Source organism: Capsicum annuum, chromosome 3, assembly GCF_002878395.1.
Source record: "Capsicum annuum cultivar UCD-10X-F1 chromosome 3, UCD10Xv1.1, whole genome shotgun sequence".
NCBI classification, from domain to species: domain Eukaryota; kingdom Viridiplantae; phylum Streptophyta; class Magnoliopsida; order Solanales; family Solanaceae; genus Capsicum; species Capsicum annuum.
Genome location: NC_061113.1, coordinates 11,818,783 through 11,824,959, shown reverse-complemented (window position 1 = coordinate 11,824,959; position 6,177 = coordinate 11,818,783). Strand labels below are relative to the sequence as shown.

The following is a 6,177-nucleotide window of genomic DNA, read 5'->3' as shown; positions in this document are numbered from 1 at the left end:
AGGTCAAGACACTTGGTAGTGCTGACATGGTTCTTTGACTTAAAAGAGGATCTTACCTACTCCCCCTTACACAAGAACTACATAACTTTTCTTCTTTGAACTTGGTCTTGGGAAATCCCAACACCATATCTTTGGAAGTTGTTTTAGACTTGCATGTCCAAGTCTCCTATGCCAAAGGAGGGGATTATTTTCCATTGCACTCAAAATTGGTCAACTCTGTTCCTAGCATTTCTTTATCTCCTTACAGTGAGCACAATCTCTTTGGTGTCCATCCTCTTGACTTTGACTCCTGCAGAAGTAAAAATAACTTTATTACCTTTATCACACAGTTGTGAAATGCTCAGCAGGTTGTGCTTTAATCCTTCTACAAGATAGAAATCTTTCAATGTTCTTGACTCAGAGCCAACTTTTCCAACTCCAGTAATGATTCGTTTTTTTCATCACCAAAAAAAAACTCATCCTTCATTTATTTTGGAGAGTGAAAGGAACTTTTTCTTATCACCAGTCATGTATCTCGAGCAAGCACTGTCCAGATACTAATGCTTTTTGCTTTCTTTCACCTTCTCCTGCAAGAAATCAAGGGTTAGACTTAGGAGTCCATGGATCAAGAAATCATGGATTATGAGTAAATGGATAAATTAAATTTCTACTAGTCCATGCAGGCAATATGTAATCTGACCTATTTCTTTGACCAAAACCAGTTCTTTTCTTCTTGGTTTGAGGAAATTTATTAGCCAGGTTTTGACTGCTAGATTTACTTTTAGCAACCTCAGGAAATTCAGTGATTGGATGTCCAAGGTTACCACAGATATAACATAAGTCTAGGATCATCAAGACTTTTGTGGAAACCCAAACCTGCCTTTTCACTGTGATTTCTTTCACTCAACTTATGAACAATTCTTGAAGAATTTGTCCACCTATTTGCTCTTTCAAGATCAAGTTTCAGTTTAGAGATTCCTTGGCGTAGTTTATTCATCATATCAGTTTCATCATTACATTTTTGTTTGTACTTGACTAATTCAAGTTTAGCACTTTCTTGTTCCTTATGACCTTTTTTCCATTATCAGTGAGTGTCAATTTTAAAACTTCAGACTTAAGATCATTGTTTGAGGAATCAGGTTGTGCAACCTGTTTCTTGAGAGTGCAGTTTTCCTCTTTAATTGTATTTTTGCAAGTTTTTAAATCAATGAGATAAAATTTTAGACTTGCAAGACTGTTGAATAACTCATCCCTATCAAAATTTAATTCTTGAAAATCATCAATTAGTGCGCTCATCAAGGAAACAATTTTTGTTTTTGAAAATAAATGTAATTTTTCTTTAAGTTCAAGTATACTTACCTCAGAAACATCATCTTCTTTCTCAAAGTCAGAATCTCCTATAGCCATGAATGTTGTTACATCAATCTCATCATCATCTGAATCAGATCTCCAAGCTACTACCAAAGCATATTCTTCCTTCCTTTTGGATTTTTCTTTCAGTTCTTTCTTATCCCTTTCCTTCCTCCATTCTATTTCCCAAATAGGACAATCTCTGATTTGATGATCAATTTTTCCACATTTATAACATCTATTTGGATTGTCATTGGAACATTTCTTGCTACCTGTTCTCTTTTTCTTTTTAAAGAATTTACTGAAGTACTTAGTTATGAAGTCAACTTGTTCTTAGTCAAGTTCAACTTCATCATCACTGTCTGAGGCCTTCAAGGCCAAGACTTTCTCAGGGCTGCTTGTTCATTAGTTCCATCAATTTCCATTTCATAAGTCCTCAAATTTTCTATTAGTTCATCCAGTGTCATGCTTGTGAGATCCTTGTTTGCCTCCCTGATTGCAGTTACTTTAACATTTCATTTTGATTTTGGTAGTACCCTTAGCACCTTTTCAACTTGTTACTCCCCAGTGATGACTTTTTCCAAGAAAGTCAGCTTATTTGTTAAGGCAGTAAGCCTTGTCATCATTTCATACAAGGATTCATTCTTCTTCATCTTAAATGTTTCATACTCAGTAAAAAGAAGAGCAATTCAAAATTTTCTTACCTGAGAGGTACCTTCATGTGCATTGACTAGTGCATCCCAAATTTGCTTAGCAGTGGTACAAGTTGATACTCTGTTGTACTCAGTCGCTAGTCCACAGACTAAGATATTCTTTACATTAGCATTTTTCTTTAATGCCACCAAGTCATCAGCAGTAAATTCACTCCTCACTTTCTTGACTTGTTTACCATCAACCAACTTCATTGGAATTGTAGGACCATCAGTGATCCTATCCCTTAATTCGTAGTCTTCACCTTAGATGAACATTTCCATCCTGGCTTTCCACCAGATAAAGTGAGAACCATCAAAAAGTGGAGGTCGAGTAGTTGACTGGCTTTCACTGTGACCAGTAGGAGGTGTGGAATTCATTATCGAGATCCTTTTCTTAGGTGCTAACCTTATTTAAGACAAACTCGTTTTGATACCACTTGTTAGAGTGTGTGCCCTACTGATTTTAATATTATACTCTACTAGTTGCCTATCTGTGGAACAAGTAAGCTAACGTGGTTCACTGAAGTAAAAGATGAACACAATATTTTTGCGTGAAAAACACCCAGCTCATGAAAGATGTAAAAAATCACGACCTGTACCTCTACAGGATTTAGCCCCAAATTCACTATTACTCGAGCTTCAACAATCAGCAAATTACAAAACTTCTTGTAAAATAGGAATTAAAACTTCTAACTCCTATTTCTACAAAAACACAAATCTTTCCAAGATAAGTGTTCCTAAGTCTTCGAGCTCCCTAACTTAAAGACACAAATTCGAACTCAGCTTATACTTCACCGAGACTAGAACAAAAGATTCATTACAACTCAAAGAACCAACCTATTACATAAAGTATACGACTTGCTAAGTAAAGGACCGGGTTCTTCTTTAAGTAAGAGAACTGATTTGTTGATTGATGATTTTCTTGTCAGTGCATGAGTCAAACTCTTGAACGTTGTTTCTTGTATTTAAGCCAACTCCTGATAGAGTATCTTAGATGATGTGCACTCCTTTCTTCAATAGGATTGTCAGGTGGTTTCACTCTTACTTTCGTCTGTCTCCTTGATTGAATAGAATTCTTCCACTTTGACTCCTAGTTTGGCAGGACTCATTTATCAACTCAAACTCTAAGTGTTGCACTTATCTTCTCTTTAATCTTTTGTTGTATGTGATAAGTATTTGAGTTTCCTTGCTTATCCACTTTTGTCTTAACGCCTTGTCAGCCTTGCATCAACTTCAATACGCAATACATGTGAGAACCAGTAACTTCTCTTTCTTCACTTGTGTGGATCAGCTTGCACAACATGTTTCATCCATATGTCAATCATCAAAACTTCAATTCCCTAACATTCCCGTTCTCTGATCTCATTCCTGGTGATCTAGTTTTCTTTCTTATTTTTTGTAGAGTGAGGATGAAGACCTTAAAGTTGCACAGCTGAGAAAAATGTCTGTTCTCATTGCAAAGGTAAGTCATCAACTAAGTAAAAATTGTCAGCATTTCTACATTAAGTTTACGCATAAATTGAAACTACTTCTATTTTATGTAGGCAAGAATTAGCGCAGAACATCACGTATTAGAGATTGGATTTGGTTGGGGAAGTTTGGCTGTGGAAGTTGTCAAGCAAACAGGATGCAAATATACTGGTATAACTTTGTCTGAGCAGCAACTGGAGTATGCACAGTTGAGAGTTGAGCAAGCAGGCCTTCAGGTATGGTACTTACAATGTCTATGAAGCTTGTATGACAATATAATTGCTATAAACTGAGGTAAATGATAAAGCAACTAGGAAATTCCACTTCATGAACTAAATCTCCTTCCAATTTCTTGCTTCTAAACTGTATTTGCTCCTGAAAAAACTAAAATATGATTAGCAGGAGAATACAATCTTCCCAGAACTTGAAGCTAAACTTGAGCAATTGAATGAACTAGTGTTATCTATTGATATATGATACAACCTTAGGAGAACCATACCCCAAAAGCTAGCTATTAAGGTGGGAGAGCTCAAGGCTATATAAGCCCCACATCAGCTTCCCATTTAACCGATGTGGGACTCAAGTCCCATACCTTGCAATAGGATCAGTATTTCAATTCAGTGAAAGGTTTTTGCAGGATCAAATTACACTTCTCCTGTGTGACTACCGCCAAATGCCAAATAAGGAAAAATATGACAGGATTATAGTATGGTGAGCTTTTATCCATCTACATTTGTACATATTGTATTACCCATTATATGTCACGCCTGTGTGATAATTGTACTAATTATCATTTTCAGCGAGGTGTTGGAACATGTTGGCCATGAGTTCATAGGGGAGTTCTTTACTTCTTGTGAGTCTGCATTGGCAGAAGATGGGCTTCTAGTTCTGCAGGTAATGAATTAAAGTGACCCCTCAACACAATCCAGTTTGTTTACTTTTTCGGTTAGATTGTTAGAAAATTAGGAGAAAATATCACTCTCAATCACTCAAATTCTCTTGAAGACCAGACGATGAACATTCTTCTAAAGTTATCTGACTTTAATTACATAATATGATTAAACTGCATAGGTATTTATAAGACTTGTGGCATGTATCTAGTCTTGTTCATGTACCTTAATATAATGCTAAAATTTTGCCTCTTCCCTAGTTCATAGACAAAAGAATACATGTACACTTAAAATTAATTTCCTTCTATATGAACTAAGATAAATCGTGTCTTGCAAAAATCTAAGAAAGCTAAGGCTTCTCTTCTTCCAATATGACATTCATTTACCCACATTATTTTCCACTTTGTTATATATTTCCCTTCTATTTCTTTCAATTTTCTCTTGCATGTGTTTCGCTATGCTGCTTTTTCACAAGTGTTGGCTTTCTTTAGTTCATTTCAATGCCAGACCCGATGTATGACGAATATATACATAGTGGAGGCTTCATAAAAGAGTATATATTCCCAGGCGGATGCTTGCCTGCACTAAGTCGATTAATATCAGCCATGGCTGCTGCATCCAGACTATGGTAATACATAGTTGATTTTTGTGATTTTGCACTAGCATGCTTGTCAATCTTTCAAAAAAATATTATTTTATGAATGAAATAAATGCAGTGTAGTGCACCTGGAAGAAATAGGAATTCATTATTATCAGACACTGAGATTTTGGCGAAAAAACTTCCTGAAAAACAAAAGGTAGCAAAACCAACCTTCTGTGCTGAGTTAAAACCATTTTCTTCAGGAAGCATTTTAGCTTGATCAGTTCTAATGTTGACCGTTGATAACTGTGTCACTAGCCAAATTCATGCTTTGGGATTTGATGACAAGTTCATCAGGACATGGGAGTACTACTTTGACTATTGTGCTGCTGGATTCAAAACGTGCACGCTAGGAGATTATCAGGTATGATGATAAATCTTTCTTGAGATTTCATAGCATAAACCACCTTTAACAAAAAGAGCAATTTTTCTACATTTGTTGGGACATACATGATGACTTCTAAATTTGAGAAGTAGAACAATTCAAGTGGTGCTTTTATTTTGTAGATTGTATTTTCAAGGCCAGGCAATGTTGCAACATTTGGTGATCCTTACATTGGTGTGCCATCAGCTTATTAGAGTTCCTTTGTTAGGAATATTACGTTGTAACTTTTATCTTTGCAAATAAATCAGTTTCTCAAAACAGCATGAAAGACATAATCAGGACATATGTGTCACTGGCTCATGCTTAATTCTGTGATTCTCTTGTACTGTGTTGTATGAACTTTCTTCAATTACCTAAAAAAATGTTAATTATGGAAATTACTATTATTGAAATAGGAAATGTCCCCTATTAAACTTGTAGCTATAAAACATCTTACTATCTCATTTTAAAGTTAAATTGTTACACAATATATAAAAGCGTCATTCTTTATAGGATTGACTAATAAAAAGAGAGTGTCACATAAAGTTTGACGAAGAGAGTAGCATGTTAAGTTGAAGAGATATCAAAACCAAGATGGAGAGCTTCATAATCTAAAAGGAGATTATATTATTGTGGGAAGAGAAATGGAAGAAACAATCTGACTACGAGTGTGTTGACTACAAACATGTATAAGCTTTTCTTGAGGGTAGAGATTAATGGTGTTGCACACAGAGGCGGAGCTAAGATTTGGAGTGTCATATAAGCTTAATATACCTATAAACAAATTCTCTA

General features: G+C 35.5%; 1 pseudogene; it reads left to right on the top strand.

The window, feature by feature from the left end:
* The window catches only part of LOC124885328, a 13,072-nt pseudogene extending 7,274 nt beyond the window's left edge, over positions 1-5,798 (top strand).
* Positions 5,799-6,177: the final 379 nt, after the last annotated feature.